Source organism: Balaenoptera borealis (assembly GCF_965194805.1).
Source record: "Balaenoptera borealis genome assembly, chromosome: 17".
Classification (NCBI taxonomy): Eukaryota; Metazoa; Chordata; class Mammalia; order Artiodactyla; family Balaenopteridae; genus Balaenoptera; species Balaenoptera borealis.
In genome coordinates this window covers 73861101-73882958 of record NC_138876.1, presented here as the reverse complement: position 1 = coordinate 73882958, position 21858 = coordinate 73861101, and the positions used below count along the sequence as shown (strand labels likewise).

The following is a 21858-nucleotide window of genomic DNA, read 5'->3' as shown; positions in this document are numbered from 1 at the left end:
AGCAGCTGTGTCCCTTTCCTTCTAGCCCCAGCATCTCCAGCAGCTTTATGTTACTTCTACACCATCCTTGGGACGTAGAGGCTTCGGTGAAGTTCTCAGTGCTTCCTGACCGTAGACTCACAACCATTCCTGTCTGGGGCTTCTCCTCTTTAGTGGTATGGCCACAAAGCTGGGCTGCATCCCTGCTGCTCTCTGACCAGCAGATCGTTCTTCGCTTCTCCTCTCAGCCAGGGAACACCTCCTTCTAGGATGAGGTGGGAATGGGGAGAAAATCCCTAATCTTGCTCATGTTTGTCTACACTCTAGAATCTTCTTTTCCCATTTACCTCCTTTGAAAATCCTCTCAGTTATTCTAAGGCATCAATTTGTAAATTTGAATGCTTGCAGGGTAAGGTAAGTAATGTAAATGAGTGGAGCAGGTGTGTGTAAGAGATAAGGGAGTTGGGGAAACAGGGACGGTTTAAAGGGGTAGCAGCTACTACTCAGCTCCTGTTCATATATGACTGACTTGTCCCAGATTTTTAGGGAGGCAAGTAAATCCAAAAGGGCATTGGTAGATCAAGGGAATAAGAAAACGTAAAGTGGCCTGAGCAGGTTTCTCCTATCATTCAAGTTCGTGTCTTTCTTCCCCAGATACTCAGTAACTATTTAATGAAGGAAGGAATGAATCTGATCTTACTACAGGTGAACAGATAGAAAGCTGGAGGGGAGAGGTACAAAATTTAAGATCTTTCATCGAATGCTAGACCTTTGCTTTCTCTCATTTGCATACTAAATGCAGGGCTGCAGATGGCTTCCTGTTATTACAGCTGCTGAATCGACTTACATTGGCTGCAGAATTCTATTGCCCTTGCTGCAGAAAATGACCTTGAAGTACTGAAGAACTCTCTGGGCTTGTTTCAGAAGACAACAGCAAAAGCAGGATTAATTCAAATGATGGGTTATATATTTTAAGGTCCTTCAGGTAATTCCAAGGGCAACTAGGAATCTTTTTTGAAGTCTGAATTTAGATTTAAAGGCTCGATAGAGCCCTTATTCTCACTCTCATGTTGTCGTTTTATTATTTAAGCATTCATTACCAGCTTCTTTTCTATTTTTGATTAGGTTGCTTAACATTTTGTGGTCTCTCTTCTTTCCTCCTCTGCTTTCCACACTTCCATTTTTAATAAAGAAAGATGAAAGAAAGAGTGCCTTTTCTACCTATTAAAACGATTTTACCTTTGCATCAGCATGTTTCTCACTTTTCATAACTTGTGAAAATGTAACTATTATAACAGACGTGCACAGCAGCATGTCGTGAGACTACAGAATCCCTCTTCACATTTAGGAGATCCTGAAAGACCAGTGAAGAGCGCTGAATGAATCAATGAGAGCCCGTGAGGAAAGGTTAAATGGATTAGGATTATTCATCATGTATAATAAGGGAATTTGCTACAAATAATATTAATTTGTTTCAGATAATGTGATCTGTTAAAAAGAGAAACTTATAACATCTTCAAAAAAATTTCCTTCTCTGTAAAACTTAGAGACATATCTGCCTTTAGCTGAGCTGAGGGAAGTTCTCTTGGAGGTGTCTGATTTTAGGGCTATATCAGGGTCCCAGCAGAAGAGGGAAACCACATGGAAATTTGAACAAGGAAATCTTAATGTAAAGAATTATTAATTATAATTACATAAATATAATTATTTATAATTATATATAATTATTATTTATAATTATATATACTTATATAAATAACAGTGAATTGGAGTTACAAAGATTGGCTGGTAAGAAGTAAAGAGAACGTCATAGAACGCAGGAATAGCGGTTGTAAGGAGCAGCCACTACTCCTGAGGCTGAGTGCGGGTACCCAAGGAAGAGGACCTCGCCCTGACCCCCAGCTGGAGATCCAGTCCTTGTTGGAGAAGGCATGGCTATATAGTTCAGTGACTGGCAGAGAACTCACTGAGGTGTTGCTCTGGTAGAAGTGGCTGGAAACGCCCCCTCGTTTCCAGAGGCTGGAAACGTTCCTCGTGGAACGTTCCAGTTCCACGCCCCCGTGGCTGGAACTTATTGGACAGCAGTGACTCTGTTGATTAGGAGGTACCTCACTGGAGGTACTCTCCAGCAGCAGGTTACAAAAGCTGCTGGAGAGGGATGCCACGGGAGCTGCTGGCTGCTGGTACTGCCCGGGCTGGCAGTGCTGCATGAACTGTGTCCCGAAGAGGCTGCAGGTATCACGGGAGCTGAGTGCCAGAGACGCCACCTAAAGACGGCATCTTTAGGAGCATTCTAGAAAGCACACCTGAATAGGCAAGAAAGCCCCTTCCTCCCGTAATATGTCTCCAGTGCCGTCTACTGGCAAAGCTTAGTATCATGACACTTGGCAGAGAAAAACTAAAGGATCCAGAACAATTTTTGCTGAGCAGGCAATGAAGGGTGATTTTGCAGATGAGGCAGGCAATAAATTGATAAATGGCACAGGGATATTTTTGAGATAGTGAAAGTTAATTTGTAAGGTGAGCTAAGGGAAGAATTGTGGCTTTGGTGCTGTGTGACCTCTCAGGATGCAGGGAGGAGGCTGGGCTGTATACCAGATCCCAGGCAATTCCTGACAATCTATTTCTGTTTTGTTCTGTTATTCTTTATTGAGCTTACATTGCCTTTGAAATTGCGTATTAGCCTGTTGGTCGAGATATTCTTTTTAATTTGGGGGGAGGGTGTTGAAAAGTCTATCTATTACTGTTACTGTCGACAATCTGAGAAAAAATATTTCTTATTGTAGGTTAACATAGATTTTGTGATTAAGCCACTTCTGAATCTTTTCTTGGTACTCATTATGTAATAAAAGAAGCCTTGCCCTTTGTTCTGTTGAGGTGGGTTTTTGGTTATTTGGGGGGACCATTCTAACCTCTGGAATTTGAGTACTTAATTTAAAAATATTATTTACATAGTAAGACACAGCTGGGGAACAAAACATTTCTTTTCCCCCCAAGCTTGTTTGTGTCAAAAACATTATTTCCATTATCTTCATAAGTGAAAGAGTAATAAGCATGGTAAAGTCACTCAATAAGTCTTGTAAACACTTTTTGGTGTAAGTCCCAGAAATTGAGAATAAGGATGATTGGGTAAAGAATCCTACTGCAAGTCAGATGGTTTTTAATTCTTTGCTTTCTACAGAATTAAAGGGGACTTTCAGTGGCTTTTTAGTTGATGGATCATTTAAAAAAAAAAGATTTCTGATGATATATCACTTCGTGATATTTTTGGAGGATAATTTAGGAGGGGTTTAAAGACATCTGACATCTCTGTAACAAAACTTCTGTTCCCACTTGCTTATTTATGTGGACAAAGTTTCTCAACACTTGCATATCTGAAAATGAAAAACAGAAATATAATTTATGTTGAACATATCTCATCCTATCTCGTCCTGTGAGTAATATCCATCCACAAACACATGATTTCTTTGAAAAAATAAAATGGCCTCATGTATCTCACTAGACGTTTTTTTGTTGAGAAGTTACTGTGATAGGCAGCATTCTTGAGATGTTCCCCCCAAGGTTCCTGACCCCTGGTTAATAACAAGCACGAATCCAGGTATTGCTCTGAAGAGACTTTGCAGAATTAAATTTACTAATAAGTTGACCTTGAAATAGGGAGATTGTCCTGGATTACCTGGTAGACCCAATAATCACATAAACCCTTAAAAGCAGCAGCAGAAGGCAGAAGCCTCAGTCAGAGAGATGCAGCAGAAGGGAAGCAGAAGAGATGTGGAGGGTGAGAACGACACATTGCACAGCGGCTGGTTCGAGATGTAGGGGGCTCCCGGCAAGGACCAGAGAGAAGCCTGTAGGAGCTGAGAGTGATTCCCAGCTGACAGCCAGCAAGGAAATAGGAGTTCAGCTCCACAGCTGCCTAGACCCGAATTCTGCCAACAACCTGAATGACCCTGGAAACGGATTCTCCGCTAGAGCCTCCAGAAGGGAACCAGTCCTGCCAAGTTCTTGAGAGTCTGAACAGAGGAACCGGCCCAGCCACACTATACCTGGACTCCTGACCCACAGTGAGAAAACAGATGTGATGTTTTAAGCTGCTACACTTGTGGTCATTCGTTATGGCAGCAATAGGAAACGGATAGGAGCTTGTAAAGTTTAATGACATTTAATCCGCTTATTTAATGTATTTTATGTTGTTTTGATCAATTGTAATCAATGGTGATATTTTCATTGATAACATTCTGAAAGAAAAATACCTTTAACACTTAGAACTATGTAGTCACAGAAAATGATAAAGTTTAATTTCAGTATACAGTTTTTTAGTAGAATACTATGATAAAATAATAAAAAATCATCACAGATAAAATATATTACATTAGGATAGAATTCTGTAAGTGCAGTGGAATGGAAATAAGTATATGAGGAGGAAAGGAATAATATAAGAAATTTCACTGTTAAAGAGAGTTTGTTAGTGTCCATTTTGGAGATGGATAAGGAAGGGTATCCAAATCATACACTATTACGTTCCACTGGGTATATTTGAAAGGGGGATCTCATAGTTTTATTTTAAAAAATCATTATTTATACTACGCTGGAAACTATACATTTTGCAACTATTTAAACTAATAATGAAAAAATTGTGATATCAACTTAAAAAATATGCAAGGGGCATATAAACTTTCAAAATTCCTGCAAGGAATAGGCAAACAAGGAAGTTCAAAGACCACTGGCTGGTAGGACTCCATTTTCTGGGTTCCCACACAGCATGACCTTCTGGTTGGGGTGAATTTGGGGAAGCACATGAAACTTAGAAGGTTTAATCACTTACTAACTAGTTTATTAAAGACCAACTGAACCTCTATAGAGGACTCACATCGTACGTTTACCTTATGTGAGTCCAACTATTCTCACTTGGCAAATTAAAATGGGGCGAAATAGGGGAGAGAAATAACAACTTGGGTTGACTAGACAGGTCTGTCTGGTTACAACTCAACAGAGGTGTGTCCTGGGGGGAGGGACACGGCATCTCGTGTCCCGGCAGCTCTTGGAGGGCGAGCACCTCTTCACGCTTTCAGTCTAGTGTTTAAACATACACATGGTTCTCATGTCATGGCCCTAAACACAAGCCAACTAGCTCCTGTGATGCTCAAATGAAGGAAGAGCACCTATTTGAGAACCTAACTGCCACCCACGCTGCGGGGGGGCCAGGCACCGTGCCCAGGTACGAGGGGACGGGAGCCCTGCTGAGGAAACTGCGCGGAGTCAGGCTGCTTGCGTACAAGCACAAGAAGATGACTGTCTACCCAGGGTTTGATCTTTCATCCTGTAGGACTCAGCTGTCTGCTATCTGCCCTCTAAGTGCTTTACGTTTGTTGATAAATTTCTTCATTTTCTGCCCCACCTCTAAAACTTGGTTTTCCTTCTGACGGTCTGATTTGCGTTAATGGCTGGTCCATCTGCTTGGTCACCTTGCTAGACACATAGGCTCCTCGCCTCCTCTCTCTCCAGCCCGCTCAGACTACAGTCAAATGCTGTCAAGTCTGCCCCCCACCCCGGGTTGGAAGTTGCATCCCATCTTGCTGTTTGTCTGCAAGCCCAGCCGCAATGCAGATGTTCACCGTGGACTGGGTCCTGGTCTTCCTTATGCCTCTATTGTCTCCTCTGATTCAACCCTTGCAGCTCGATGCAACATTTAAAAATGCAAATCTGCCTGTGTCTCTCTTCCACTTAAAACTCTGTTCACAGCATCCCAATCTTTCCCGCCCCCTCTCCTTCAGCCATGCTGCTCAAGCACATCCGTTCCATGCCTGCCCAGGCCACACCTTCTGTAAGAACGGCCTCTCTCCCACCTTCCCCTTGTCCATCTGGGCACCTCGTCTTATGCGTGAAGAATCACTGCATTCCCGGTGGAAATGCCGACACTATCCACAGCCTCGCCTGGTACCCCTACATCCAGCACACTGTGCGCCAGGGAGTATGCGAGGCACTTGCCACGCACAGACTTCGTTTAAATTATACAACAAGCCAATGCGATACTTATTATTACTTCTCATTTCCAAATTAGAAAGCTAAACTCAGAGACAGTAAATACCTTGCCTCAGCTGGGAAGAGGGTGGGCCAGGATTCAGAGCTGCGGGGCTCCGCCCCCAGAGCGCATTCGCCATCAGTTCAGCCGCAGTCCTGCTCCGCGGCCGCGATGCACAGGGACCGGGCAGTTACGCAACCTCTCCACCGTGTCTCTCCTGTAAAATGAGAATAATAGCACCTATTAGTAGGATTCTTGGGAAAATTAGCAAAAATATTGAAAGCAAATGGCTGAGTCCTCAATAAAGAAAAGGCCCAGCTCCTCCAAACTTGCCTTGGAGGTAGAAGAACCTTAACCTGGGGGGAAGGGTGCCTGGATCCTGAAACTCTCGTCTCCTGGATCCCCTCCCTGGGGAACCCTTGCTGGCCTCCGGCAGGGGCACCACCTGCCTGGTTTTACACTAGGGCTCAAGCATAAGTGAGTGATTGTCCTGTAAATACGCCCTAATACAGTTAATGTAAGGCTGGAAACCTTCACTGAAAGCTAGGAAACAATGAAAATAAAACTAACATGAAGGGTAACACAAAACTAGGTAATCTGGGCTGGGAAATGTAGATTGCTTGGCGTTGCACAGACATGTCCCAGGACTACTAACTAGTATGTGAACTTGGCTGACTTCTGAGGTTTGGTCAGTAAGTCTACTCATCTGTGGACCTAGAGACAATGACGTCTATTTGGTAGAACTATTGTGAGAAATGGATTTATTCACGTATATTTACTGAGCCCCAAGAGAGGCATTCAATGATAACTCAAACCTTAACAGTTTCTGCTAAGTGGCACGTGGTCTTCCAGTGATGATTACATTAGTTCACTTAAATCCTCACAGCAAAGGGGGCTACTTTTACTTCCATTTTACAAACGGCAAGAGTAAAGCCCACAGAGTTTAAGAAACTTGTGGAGGGCACACAGCTGGTGACTGACGTGTCCAGGACAGAACCCAGGCAGCCCGGTCTCAGGGCCCGTGCGTGGGCTTAGCTTCTCTGCTGCATTGCCTTGTGGTGTGAGTGGAGCTAACAATTTAGTGTAGTACACGTGCAAGCAAACAAAGAAATGCATACTTAAAATTAAAGTAAGTGCTATGAAGGAAACGAATAGGGTGTGTGGCAGAGAACAAGGGGAAAGGGGTGTTGGAGATCCTTCAGGGAGGGTGGTGAGGGGTGTTTTCCTTGAGAAAAGTGACATCTAAGCTCACATTAAATGAGATAATGTGTTTGTCAAAGGGAAGTCTGAGCATCCTGCCAATAAATGTTCCCCTTCCTTTTCTTTTACGCATTGAAATAAAAGTTTGCAAACATTTTCTGGACCCTGCATCACCTCCCACTGCTTTTGGCCACCCCAAGAGGTAGACTCCCAGGGTGTGTGCCCAGACCTCATCTTGCTGTTTAGTCAAAAGCTATGGAAAGTCACGAGGACTCCAGGGCTTGAACAATTGGCAAAAAGATGCTTAAACATGACTTTGTTTGCACATAAGCTCTTTTATTAGATAATTGAGAAAATCTAGCTATTTACAGGTGTTGTCACTTTTGTGCCTTTAACAATTCGCTAGATTTCAAAAGCATCAACTTAGTTCTGTTGTTCACAATGGCTTTGAAAAGGTGTTAAGACTTCTGGAAATTCATTGAGAGTGAGCAGTATCTTTGCCTATGCTTTTTATTTTGAAATAATAGCTGATTTCTTTGGCAAACCCATCATTTCTAATTTAATGGGTAGTACTTCAGTAATTGAACTAGCTTTTTGAAAGCTACTATGGCAGCCAAGGAGATCATAATAGAGGACAGAAATAAGATAAATGGCGAAAGAGACACATTACCTCTTTTTGCTCCTTTGGTTGTTATTATTGTTAATAATAATAATAATAAAATTCAAGAAATTGATATAACTGTCTTTCTGAAAATATCCTTGGGGATGTCATATAAAATAGCAGTTGTGGCAGTGCACCCTAAATTATAGTACACTAAAAAAAAAAATTGGCAGTGGTGGGTTCTGCCTGACAACTGCTGCCTGATATTTTGAAAGCAAAATAGTCACTTAAACATTTTGAGGCCATTTCATGAAAAAAAAAAAAAGAATCATACTTTCAGCCCCCGATTATGATTGATTTATATGGAGCGAATGATGGTCTGGTGTGGCAGGCAGACAGGTGGCCCCAGTGATCTCCGCCTTCTGGTGTTCACGCCCCGTGTAATCCTCTCCTCCCGAGTGTGGGCTAGATTCAGTGATGCACTTCTAACGAATAGGAGGCGGCAGGAATAGGGGGATGCCACTTCTGAGACTGGGTGGTAAAGGACTGTGACCTTCATTCTGGGTGCTCTCTCCTGCTCTCTCTTCGATCCCTCAGCTGGGGGTGACCAGCTGCCATGCTGTGGGCAGCCCTGTGGAAGGTCCCACAGGAGGAGGGACTGAGGCTTGCAGACATCGACACGAATGAACCTGGAAGCACATTTCTCCCCACCAGCTGGGCTTCCAGATGAGACCACAGCCCTGGCTGGTAGCTTGATTGTCCCTTCATGAGCAACCTTGAGCCAGAGGCACTCAGCCGCGTGACACTCAGACTTCTGACTCACAGAAACTACAAGATAATAAATGTTTGTTGATTTAAACTGTGCAACTTTGGGGTTGCTATGCAGCACTAGGTAACTAATACAGATGGGGAGTACAATGGGAAGGATGGATTCTAGACCAGGCCCCAGGTCTCTGAAAACAGGGAGCATAATGACATGACCCGTAGGCTCCACTGTGTGGGGTTCTGAGAGCACACGTCAGGGGTTATCCAACCTCTTGAGCCTGAGATTTTTCATTTCCCTACGCTGAGGCTAACCCTCTGTCTTCAAGGTTCTACACTGAAAGCAATGGAAATGGAATCCAGCCAACTAAAGCAAAAGGAAATTTACTGGAAAGGTTATCAGGATATGGTAGGTGTGGAGAAGGATGCTATAGAATCAACAGAAGGCTTTGAGGCCAGGTTTGGGGACAGGCAGGGGCACACAGAGTCCCAGGATTTAGGAAAAAGTATGGCAACATTCTCCTAGCAGTAACTTGGGTCAGCACACAGCCATTACAATATATGGCCCCCAATTAACTTTCTATCCTTGCCTCACTAACTCAAGATTCAAAACCCTGAGAGAGATCATTCAATTGGCCATTCTTAGTTATGTGCCCAACTCCTGGCTGCTTTGATGCTGGTAAATGAAGAATGGGGCCCTTTGAATTTCTTAATGGAGGGCAGGAACCAGGGATTTTCCTTTTGTGGCAGAGACTGTAACTGCTTCCCCATTGTCTGCTTTCTTCTTCTTTTTTAGTAATAAAAGTTTCAGCTGGGCTAAAGACTGCATTTTTCCCAGCCTCTCTCACACAAAAGTATGTATCCTAATTCTAGTCAATGAGATCATATGAGCAAAAATGGTTTGTGCAACTTCTGGGCTGTACCCTTAAAAGGAAAGGAAGGTACTCATGTTCCCTTTTTCTCATTCCTTCTTTTTATAGCTGAATGTAAAGATTGTGGAAAGTCATCTTTGACCTTGTGGACAAGGGCCATACCCTTGGGATGGCAAAGCCAAAAAATGGAAGGAGCTTGTGTGCTCAAAACCACTGAGCCTCCACTCAGTCCTGGACCACCATCTCGAATGTTATAAGTGAGAAATAACTTAGGTGTTATATAAGAAATAAGTTCTATGTCATATAACTTCTATGTTATATAAGAAATAATTTAAATGTTGTAAGACAGAAATAAACCTCTATCAACCTTAAACAAGTTCTCGCTGAAGCAGCCTAGCCTGTGTCCTGAGGCCACAGCCACTGGGGGAAAGGTAAGGCCTTAAAAAGAAATCAGGTGCCACCAGGGTGGGGAGACACCTGCTTGTGCCTGGCGGCCTAATGGCAAATGTCCTCTACCGCTAGTGGCATTGCACTGCTTATGAGGTACAGACCATTTTGCGAATTAAAGATTTCTTTCGTTTTGATGATAGCACTGATATATCGGCAAATTACAAGAGAATTCCTATGTTGGACCTATACCCTGGTAGGGGACCTCATGGTTATCAATTTCCCATCAGTCCATGTGCTCTGCACTAGTCTTCTCATCCTTTATCCTTTCCCCATCCATGGACACCTTTTTATGCAAAAGAACTCTTTGGATCATGGAATTTTTGAGCTGTAGGGGACTTTGGTGAACAAACGGCTAGTCCAAGGGATCCCAAACCAGTCCGAGTGGCACAATCTCCAGGGAAGCTTGTTGAAAATAGGGACGCCAGCCCTTCCCCCAGCCCCACCCCTGCCCACCCACTAAACGTCGGGGGAGGTTCAGGATGAGTTGCTCTCGTGGGCACTCTCCAGTTCTGCAGGAGGGTAAAGAAGTCCTCAATGCTCCAAAAGGCCTTGGGAAGGAGTCTCTTGGAGGAGAACATGCCATTTTCTTCACAGCCCAGGGCACTGCCTTTAGGTACTGATCATTTGCTGTATCTGCACGTGGATGGGTACGGCTTGCCACCCCACTTGCCTGGGCCCGTCTGGTTCCTCTAGTATGAGCAGCTTCCGAGGAGGGCACCAACCCCAGACACTGCCAAGGCTTGTCGGTCCCTGAGGCTTAGTACCGAGTCCTTCGCTGATCCCCTCAGGAGGTTCTGGTATTTTGGACGCGCTCCCCCAAAGCTGTCTGGGTCTCATGGCCCCGTGGAAGCTGCAGTCTCCCAGGCTCCAGTGTTCTGCACCTAACGACCGCCCAGGGTGGGTTGTCGTGCCTCCCTGTCTGACCCCCAGTGCACAAATACCCTCCAGTCTGAGGAGATCCACGTTGCTTCCCTTCAAAGCCTAAACCACAGAAGCTGGTAACTTACTGCTGGAGGTAAGGAGATCAGAAAGTGCAAAATGAAATGCCCTCAGGGGCCAGTTAGGTGGGAACATGGAGGTGAGCAGAGAGTGGGGAGTTTCTGTGGTGAACTGCAAGCACGTGCTCAGCCTAAAGGGGCAGTTGCTACTCTGTGTTGCTGATCTTGTTTGGAAATAAATGTTCAGTGTTGCACAATCTTCTGATTTTTCAAGAGAGGATGAAAATTTGGAATTTTTTAAAAAAGTGAAACATCCCTATTTTAAAATATTGGCAACTAACATATTTAAAAAAAAAATCACACTGTGGGTTTTACATCTGAAAGCCAGATTTGCACCGTGGGTCACTGGTTTATAACCTCTGGGTAGGATTTGGCAACACAGGTCCTGCTAACTCTTCTGATGGAAAAAGGGTGAAAAAAACCCTTTAGATTTGTTCCAAGGAGTATATAACAAGGTAAGGAAACAAATAACAAGACACCCACGACTTTCTCAATAAATCACTCTCTTACATCAATTATCATGATTGCAAGGACTAAGTGATAAGCTGAATAATGATAATAAGCAAAGTGCAGTATCTGGCACATGTTCAGTGATTAAACAATGTTTAGCTTTTAGCTTATATCTTTGAGTCTATTTCTGTGCTTTCTGTTCTGTTCTGCTTACCTATTTCTGCACTAGCAGCAAACTCTTTACTATTGTGGCTTTACAAGATATTTCATAAGACAAATCCTAGAAATGGCACAGGATATTTTTGAAGTAAGTGACTGTAATTTACTCACATACATACACATGTGTAGACAGATGAAATCAGAATCATCCAGTTTTTTCACTGGAAAAAATCTTAGAGTTTATTTAGCTCTTCACAAATGAGGAAACTGAGGCCTGGAAAGATTAAGTGGCTTGCTTAAAGTTTTCCAGCTAGTTGGTGGTTGTGTCAGATTAGAAATGATGTATTTGGACCTCTTGTTTAGGTCTGTTGTCTCCACTGAGCTTTGGCGACTCCCTGCATTCTTTTGGTGCACTTGACATTTCCACCCTCATGATTAAGGCACTAGGCACAGGGGACCCTGCACGCATGTCACCTTCGCAGAGTGTTCTAACATCTTAGCCCATATTAGATTCCTCAAGTTACACCGGGGTGTGGGGAGTGGGTACCAGGGTGCTGGTAGATGTGCTATTGGGAAGACTCAAAGACAAACTTCACTAATTTCTTGAGTCTGATCTGCTTTGCCAGCATAGTAAAAAGCAGGTAGACAAGGAGAAAAGGATGGATGTTAGAGGCAACTTGCTGGATGCTTAAACTAAGGCAGCAACATGAACATAGTTAAATATCAGTAGTAAGCAGAGACGGATTTCTAGTTAAATAAATCAAGACTTATTCAAACTTGATTTAAAACAAAGTGTTGTTCTCCCTTCCATCAAGTCAGGAAAAATTCTAAGTGTTTGTGCAGTTTAGTCTTCCAGTGTGAGTTTAATTTACCTTTCTTCATTGGAGCTAGAAACTCATGGCTACATCTGGGACTAGATGTAATAATGTAACCTATTAGGTGTTTTAAAGAGGAGTTGGGTTACTGTAAATACTGCGTAGATTTTTAAGTCCACTCTCACTGGGTACTTCTGGGGGAATATATATTATACATAATCTATATATGATATATTATATATACACAACAATAATAATATTATCATAATATAACACTTCACAAACTTAGGTGAGGAATAAATGTCAACTCATTTTTCTATAGATAAAACTAAATTTTAATTTTGTGTGCTAATCTGTTGGGGTTTGTTAAAACCTAATTTCAACCTATTTGGACTTCTCCTTTTCCCTCTGGTTCCATCATATCTCTGGGGGATTTAAATGATGCCACGGAACTGGACAGAGGGGAGACATCTGGCAGCTGTCATCTGTCCACATTTGTTTCCATTGTGGCAACTGTTGACTTACCTGCTCCTGGCAGATGGTCTATGAAGGTCACTGCTGGGCCATCCTTTGTTCCTGCCCCATAGGCCTCTTCAGGTCCAAGACTGTTGTTGCTGTTCCTTCAGCATCACTGTTGAGGGCACACAACCATCAGCTTCCAAGACAGTCCAGGGCCTATGCCACCCAGACAGACCCCACAAAATCATATGGGGTTCAAGCACCTCCTTACCTGGAACATGCACAGGAAAAGCGATGTGCAGTCGTGGGTATGATGTTGACTTCTCTCTGCCTTCTCAACTCTGCTAAGTTCTTCATTTCTACGGTGAGAGATGCTCCCGGGAGAACTAGGAAGCGACACGTGAGAGGGGCCAGGATGTTGTCCCAGTACTGAGGCTAATCAAGTCAACCTTACACGGCACATAACACCCTTTGCCCTGGATTCGAGTCACTTTTATTTGCTGGGATACAAAGTCCAAAGCCGCGGACTGCCCCGGAAAGCCGGCGCGGGGACACTCCCGCGACCTCTGACTTCTCCCCGACGCGACGACGGGACGCCTGACAGGCTGCACGCATGGTCCACGCATGCTCAGTCTTTCCGGGCGTCTCGCGAGCTTGCCGGGCTGTAGACGCGAGAACTGTCTCCACTTCCGGTGTCCCGCCAAGTACGAGGGAGCTCCGCGGACGGAAGGGGCGCCGGAGCTGGGCCATATATTCCCCATGTCCGTCTCTCGCGAAATCTCCACAGAAAGCGCCACGGGTCGTGGTCCCGGGACCCTCCCCAACGCGGTGACCCGTGTCCAGGTGTTCCAGGCCCGGTGAGTCTGTGGCGGAGCGACCCCACTCCTCAAACTTCTGCCCTAGAGCCCTTCTGGGCCCATGCCATTTACATTTTTTTTTTTTTTAAAAAAAACCTCCCATTCTTTTTATTTTTAATCCAGATTAGAAATTAAAGAATTATATGTATGTGTTATATACTCTCTTTTTGCAAAAACTTATTTTCTGAAAAGAATTCATATGAAGACTGCAATCATCAGAGTTTTAGAATTTGTGATGACAGCCAGGATATCCACGTTTACCCTCAGTAATTTTTTTTTTTTTTTTTTACATTTATTTATTTTTGGCTGCGTTGGGCTCGTTGCGGCGAGCGGGTTTCTCATTGCGGTGGCTTCTCTTGTTGCAGAGCACAGGCTCTAGGCGCCTGGGCTTCAGTAGTTGCAGCACGTGGGCTCTAGAGCGCAGGCTCAGTAATTGTGGCACACGGGCTTAGTTGCCCCATGGCATGTGGGATCTTCCCGGACCAGGGCTTGAACCCGTGTCCCCTGCATTGGCAGGCGGATTCTTAACCACTGTGCCACCAGGGAAGTCCCTTTTTTTTAAACATCTTTATTGGAGTATAATTGCTTTACAATGGTGTGTTAGCTTCTGCTTTATAACAAAGTGAATCAGTTATACATATACATATGTCCCCATATCTCTTCCCTCTTGCATCTCCCTCCCTCCCACCCTCCCTATCCCACCCCCCTAGGTGGACACAAAGCACCGAGCTGATATCACTATGCTATACGGCTGCTTCCCACTAGCTATCTATTTTACATTTGGTAGTGTATATATGTCCATGCCACTCTCTCACTTTGTCCCAACTTACCCTTCCCCCTCCCCGTGTCCTCAAGTCCATTCTCTAGTAGGTCTGTGCCTTTATTCCCATCTTGCCCCTAGGTTCTTTATGACCTTTTTTTTTTTAGATTCCATATATACGTGTTAGCATATGGTATTTGCTTTTCTCTTTCTGACTTACTTCACTCTGTATGACAGACTCTAGGTCCATCCACCTCACTACAAATAACTCAATTTTGTTTCTTTTTATGGCTGAATAATATTCCATTGTATGTATGTGCCACATCCTCTTTATCCATTCATCTGTCGATGGACACTTAGGTTGCTTCCATGTCCTGGCTATTGTGAATAGAGCTGCAATGAACATTGTGGTACATGACTCTTTTTGAATTATGGTTTTCTCAGGGTATATGCCCAGTAGTGGGATTGCTGGGTCGTATGGTAGTTCTATTTTTAGTTTTTTAAGGAACCTCCATACTGTTCTCCATAGTGGCTGTATCAATTTACATTCCCACCAACAGTGCAAGAGGGTTTCCTTTTCTCCACACCCTCTCCAGCATTTATTGTTTGTAGCTTTTTTGATGATGGCCATTCTGACCAGTGTGAGGTGATACCTCATTGTAGTTTTGGTTTGCATTTCTCTAATGATTAATGATGTTGAGCATTCTTTCATGTGTTTGTTGGCAATCTATATATCTTCTTTGGAGAAATGTCTATTTAGGTCTTCTGCCCATTTTTGGATTGGGTTGTTTGTTTTTTTGATATTGAGCTGCATGAGCTGCTTGTAAATTTTGGAGATTAATCCTTTGTCCGTTGATTCGTTTGCAAATATTTTCTCCCATTGAGAGGGTTGTCTTTTGGTCTTGTTTATGGTTTCCTTTGCTGTGCAAAAGCTTTTAAGTTTCATTAGGTCCCATTTGTTTATTTTTGTTTTTATTTCCATTTCTCTAGGAGGTGGGTCAAAAAGGATCTTGCTGTGATTTATGTCATAGTGTTCTGCCTGTTTTCCTCTAAGAGTTTTATCGTGTCTGGCCTTACGTTTAGGTCTTTAATCCATTTTGAGTTTATTTTTGTGTATGGTGTTAGGAAGTGTTCTAATTTCATTCTTTTACATGTAGCTGTCCAGTTTTCCCAGCACCACTTATTGAAGAGGCTGTCTTTTCTCCACTGTATATTCTTGCCTCCTTTATCAAAGATAAGGTGACCATATGTGCGTGGGTTTATCTCTGGGCTTTCTATCCTGTTCCATTTATCTATATTTCTGTTTTTGTGCCAGTACCATACTCTCTTGATTACTGTAACTTTGTCTGAAGTCTGGGAGCCTGATTCCTCCAGCTCCGTTTTTCTTTCTCAAGATTGCTTTGGCTATTCGGGGTCTTTTATGTTTCCATACAAATTGTGAAATTTTTTGTTCTAGTTCTGTGAAAAGTGCCATTGGTAGTTTGATAGGGATTGCATTGAATCTGTAGATTGCTTTGGGTAGTATAGTCATTTTCACAATGTTTATTCTTCCAATCCAAGAACATGGTATATCTCTCCATCTATTTGTATCATCTTTAATTTCTACGTTTCTTTGCAAAATTTTTACTCCTTGCTAAAGCAAAGTCATGGTTCTTTAAGTGAGTTTGAGCTTGTAACTTTTAATGTTATGCAGTCGTTAAAGAATACATACGGGGAAATGGACCCACTGCAAGGCTGGCTGAAAAGGATAGAGAATTATGTACAGTATACGTAAAAAGAATTAAGTACAAAATTATGTATGGTATTTAAAAAAAAAAAAAAAAGAAGATACTTTTTGAGTGCTTATAAGGGCCAGGCACTGTGCTAGATCTGAAATTTGTAGATCAATAAAACAGAGTCCCTGCCCTTAAGGAGAGGTGCCAGTGGGCCAAAATAGTAACACGTTTATTTCTAGAAGACTAAAGTGTAAGTGACTTTTATTTTCTTTAGGCTTTTCTTTATTTGTGAAGTGTGTTCACAATCTTGAAATACATTTTATGTTTAACTGTAGACTCATCCAATTGAGTTATTTTGCCATAAAATGATACCTTAAAGGTCCTTTATGTTTTCAGAAGCTGTTGGCTGTAGCCATCCTAGGATAGTTGTTCTCATAGTAGGTGTGGAGAGCCCCACCCACCCATTTAGAGAGTACAGAAGGCCAAAGCTGTTTTTACAATGTTATAAAGACATGATTTGTCTTTTTTACTCTTAATCACGTAGGAGTATATGGTGGAGTTTTCCGCTGTACAGTTAGAACGGTCTTATAACTTAGTGAACCAATATTTTCCAGTTGACCAATACACGATGTTACAAAATCACACATGGGTAAAAGATCAATTCAAACTGCAAGATAAACCAATAAATTTTAAGATTAACAGTACAGAAGGTATGGTTTCAGATTTCTCATTGCAACTGATCTTTAAGAAACTACCATTTGTTAAGCTATGTAATATCAAAAAAGAATGTCCATATTATCTGAAATGACTATTAAAATGCTTCGTTTTCCGGGCTTCCCTGGTGGTGCAGTGGTTAAGAATCCGCCTGCCAATGCAGGGGACACGGGTTCGAGCCCTGGTCTGGGAAGATCCCACATGCCGTGGAGCAACTAAGCCCGTGCGCCACAACTACTGAGCCTGCGCTCTGGAGCCCGCGAGCCACAACTACTGAGCCCACGAGCCACAACTGCTGAAGCCCGTGCATCTGGAGCCCGAGGAGAAGCCCGCGCACCGCAACGAAGAGTAACCCCTGCTCACTGCAACTAGAGAAAGCCTGTGTGCAGCAACGAAGACCCAGCGCAGCCAAAAATAAATAAAAATTAAATAAATTAAAAAAAAAAACTTCGTTTTCCAACCTCAAAAAAAAAAAAAAAGGGAAATCAGAAGGAATCAGGAGCAAAAATAAAAGGAAATCAGTTCTTAGTTTTTGAGTATCAAGAGCTAAACCTGTCCTTTTGGTAGCCCCTAGTTCATGGCCATGTAGCTATTTAAATTTAAATGAATTAAAATTAAACACATGGAAAGTCAGTTCCTCATTTGCACATTTCAGGTGCCCAATAGCCAGACTTGGCTAGGGAAGCTACTGTATATATAGCTCAAAATTACAGATCATTTCTACCACGACTGGAATTGGACAACTCTGAGCTAGACCATAATACATAACAAATAAAAGCAAGCTTTCATCCTCTGGGACTTGAAAGGATTTCCCTAGATGGGGGAAGGTAAAGGGGTGGAGGAGGCCTTAGAAAGGAAAGAGAAAGGTGGGTCATCTGATAGAGGTGGAGTTCACATCTAGAGGTACTCAGTACCCATTGGAGAATGCTGTCCACTGCTGGCATTTGGGAGCAGTGTGGGAGCGGAGTCTGTGTCCAGAATCCATCTGGTCTCCTTTCAAGGTTTCACCATGCAAAGCTTGCCTTGAGGAGTTGTGTCAGGTGTTTTGTCCGGTGGCATGAGTCATAGGAGGATTCTTGGTTCGTGTTGAGCTTCAAGGCACTGACAGGATTAATTTGAATTGTGATGCTCAGGGTGTTACATATGATACAGCGGGTAATAGTGTAAATTAAGAGGATGGTAAGCAAGTTGCTGAGAGCTGTTTTTTTTTTTTTTTTTTAATAAGAGCTAAACAAAGCCATGCTCAACTCTAGAAGATTCAGCAAGGTCACCATTAGGAATTCTCCTTCAGGTGTTCCCAGAGGGTCTCACTTAGTTGGCTAACCATTATTGTACCTGAGGGTTGTGGGAATAGAAAGTGACGATGCTGCGTGGTGGATGGATGTATCACTGGGACGGTGTTGTTCTGAAGCTCTGCTCCAGTCGCGTCTCTTGAGGTGAAATGGTTCTGGATTTCAATGTGGGGATCAGTATTGATCTCAGATATTTCTTTCCCACTTCCCCCCGGCTTTTCGGCTGCTTCCTGGGAGCAAGTACTTTCCTCCACAACCATAGCTCTCACTGGACAGCTCCAAATCCACAGACCCACTGGCAAAATCATGTCCCCTTTAACAACTTCCTAACGCTGCTGTGTTCTGGGTGCCTGAATACCTCTTATATGCGTCCTTACTCCTGCCCACATTTTCATAAGTAACTGTTTTCCTAAAGTCTATTTATTTAAACCATCTGAGTGAATTCTAGTTTTTTCCAGAAACCTAACACAGAAAACCCAACTAAGCCATACCAAAAGAGAGGTATGTGCTTAGCTGACACTCTAGTGACCTTAATAGAATTGTAGAGTTTTGGTGTGAGAGCATTAACCCCATTAAGGAAAGTGTATAAGAAACAACCTTATTAAATAAATACTTAACTATTTTTCTAGAAGTATGTTGTTGGGATGTATAGGAGACACGACTTAGCCTGGCCAGTAGCCCTTAAAGGATCCACTCATCTCTGATCTGAGTCCATGGGGATTGGATGGCAGTGATCCACCCCAACCCCATGAGACATGAGGACCTTACCTTGGCCACTGTGATGGTTCAGACGGAGGCATGTAACCAAAGCTGGGACCACCAGAACCAGTCCCAGGACTTCTGTTGTATCAGCTGGGAAAGGGCTCTCTATTCCTCTTAGAGGTGCTAATCTGGTAGAATGTGTATCTGGAATTGCTGGTGCCCATTGTTGCCTTTAAGTGGGGAGAGTCCTCTTGAAAATAAAGCCACACACAGGAAAGCAGAACCGAGATATAGGAAGAGAGCCCTCACAGCAGTACTTGAGCACCTGAATCTGGCGATGCCTGAAACCATAGATTAACCCTTCGGATTTTCAGTACACTGGTCAGTCAATTCTCTTTTCTGCTTCAGCCAGTTTGAGTCAGACTTTCTATCATTTGCAATGGAAAGAGTTCGACCAATACAAAATATTAATAATTACCTCTTTTTTAAGAATCCACAAGAGAAATTTTTGGGGGTTCTTACATCTAGACATGGCTTTGTCTCTTCTGAGTAAATGCTTTGTATTATGAACACTGTGTTATCATGAAAACAATTCTGTTTTGGGCATAAAGTTCGGAACCAAATTTTGGATTCGCTTCCAGCCAGTGGATAGAGCTTTATCACATTAAAAAAAAAGTGTCAACATTACTCTTGGCTCTATCTTATTTTTTCTACTTGTGTTATTCTTCTGACCTGATTTCATCACCTATTTTTACTTTATCTTGTTTTACCTCTCTAAGCTTGTCTAATTTGTTTTTTAGCAAAGGCGGTGTATAAATAAATAAATAAGCCAAATGAGGAGAAAATTCCATAAGGTTCTGTTTACATTTCCATTGTCAACTAAGAACATCTGTTTCTTTTGAGAAGATATCTCCTTAGTGTATTACAAACATCACTGCCTGCCTGTAAGAGATAATGTGTGTAGTCTTGCATTTCTTTGTAGGGTTGTGGCTTTACTTAATCTCTTTGCCAAAAAATTACTGTCTTGAGGGAAGAGCACAGGGTTTTATGTAGGTAGTAATATAATTTCTTCTCACCACAAAAATGTAAACAGGACACGAATACATGGATTTACTAGAAGTGGGCCACCATGTAGGGAATGTTAGGCTACGTTATTGGTTTGGGCATTTATTCTGTAACATCTTAAAGTTTTTTTTGTATGTTGTTTCATGAATGTAAGATTCTTTTGTCAAGGGATGTTTCACTCTCTCTTTGTAAGGTTTCTCCAGCACGGCTATTGTTCAGTCTCTCATCTTCTTGTTCCTCAGTCTCTGTCAAGGTCCACTGAATTGACCACTGTCAGTCATCTCTGCCTTCTGCAGGGTGCTCTACATATTGTCGCCAGGGCAGTATTTCTTCAGCCCTTGGACAGGCATATGATGGCCAGGTCAAGTCCCTACTGTGGTTCTCTAACATCATTTAGAGATGATGTCTTCAGAATCACCAGCAATGAGGTCTCCCCACTTCTCCTGTTCCCAGTACCGGTTCTCCTCAGTCACACCTGTCTCCTCGCTGTTCAGAATGGAGTTTGGCTCATGCTTTCTTGCCACCTCAGTATCATCTCTCCAAGTCCTCTGTCTTTCTCTATTCATCCACATCCTACAGTTTTCAAGTTGAAATTCAGTGAAATTCTTCCTGGGAGTTATTCTCTGCACAATTCCTTCTTGTCTACACACTGTCCTGGAGTCCCTGTTCTGATTCCAGCATCACATTATGTGCAATTGCATGCATTTCTCTAAATAATAATTATGTATGTATGTGTTTCTTTTATGTAAATATCTTATTTCTTAAAAATAAAAAAAAGCTCATTGAAGGGAAGTATTAGGCCTTTCTTTCTTTCTTATTCCCTAAATATTTAGCACAGTGCTACATACACAGTATGTATTTAATAGAAGTCAACTAAATGGACTATGAATGAGAAGATCTAAAATTTAGTTACAAGTGTGCTTTGGGTTAGCTATCAGACTACAGTTTATTCAAGATTTTTACCTTTTGAGTCCTCTAATTTCTTATTTAAAATGGAAAAATAAAAGACTTCAAGGACTCTCTGAAAAGAAGAATCCCATAGGGGCAGCCAAAGAAATGCATGTGAACAAGTAAGGGTGCACTTTTCTTCTTTGTCTTAGTAATGACTGAAAGGGAGCTTGTGTTAGATTGGACGAGTAATCCCAGTGCCTGTGGTCTACCCCTGGACACGAGATCCTGAAAGTTTGAACGATATTCAAACTTTCAGGATCTCGTTTGGTTAAATGTGGCCACAAGACTGAGTTCTGACAATGGAATTTGAGTGGGTCATGTGTTTCACTGCCAGCCAAGCTGAGAAAAATTCTTGTACCCTTTTTTTGCTCTCTTTCCAGTGCACTGGTGGAATGGAGAGAACTTTGTGGGTTGGCGTGGGTGGGGAGAGGGAGAGGATGCTCTCCTTCTCTTCTTGGGCACCAGCTGGACTGTATTTCCTAGAGTTTGGTGGGGCTAAGTGTGACTTTGAGATTGAGTTCTGGCCACTGGAATGTGGACAGAAGTCATGTGCCCAAGTTCCAGGCCTGGTCTATCAGATCGTCCCACTCTCTTTACTTGATGAATAAAAACTCCAAGGACCTAGAAGAGGGTGGAACCACAAGGTGGTAGTAGCCTAGATGCCGAGGAACACCATGGAACAGAGCGCCCTCACCCTTCCCCATGGAGGTAAATCAGGAGCTGAGATTTCAGGGTTTATTTATTTCTTTAACAGCTAACATTAGTTACCCTAAGCAATACATGTTTTATGGGTTAACTAGAAGGATAACTACCTTAGATAATTTTCAGCCCCAGCTAGCAGAGGCAACTTTTTCTACGCACATGGTTGCTTTACTGAACTTTGTCCCACAATCAGCAGATTTGGGTCACCCATAGTACGGAATACCCTAGGCTGGAAACTCCCTGAAGACAGGAATTAGGTCTTTCTTACTCCCACTCTATCCTTAGCACTCGACATAGTGCATGGCACATTGTAGGTGCTCAGTAAATACTTCG

General features: G+C 42.7%; 1 long non-coding RNA gene across 1 annotated transcript in view; it reads left to right on the top strand.

Annotated features, from left to right (window-relative positions):
• The first annotated feature begins 15234 nt into the window (after positions 1–15234).
• Positions 15235–21858, top strand: part of LOC309615366 — a 310048-nt gene continuing 303424 nt past the window's right edge. Inside the window, exon 1 of the long non-coding RNA XR_014236771.1 lies at positions 15235–21531. This is a non-coding gene — a long non-coding RNA (uncharacterized lncRNA). The remainder of the gene's footprint in view (positions 21532–21858) is intronic.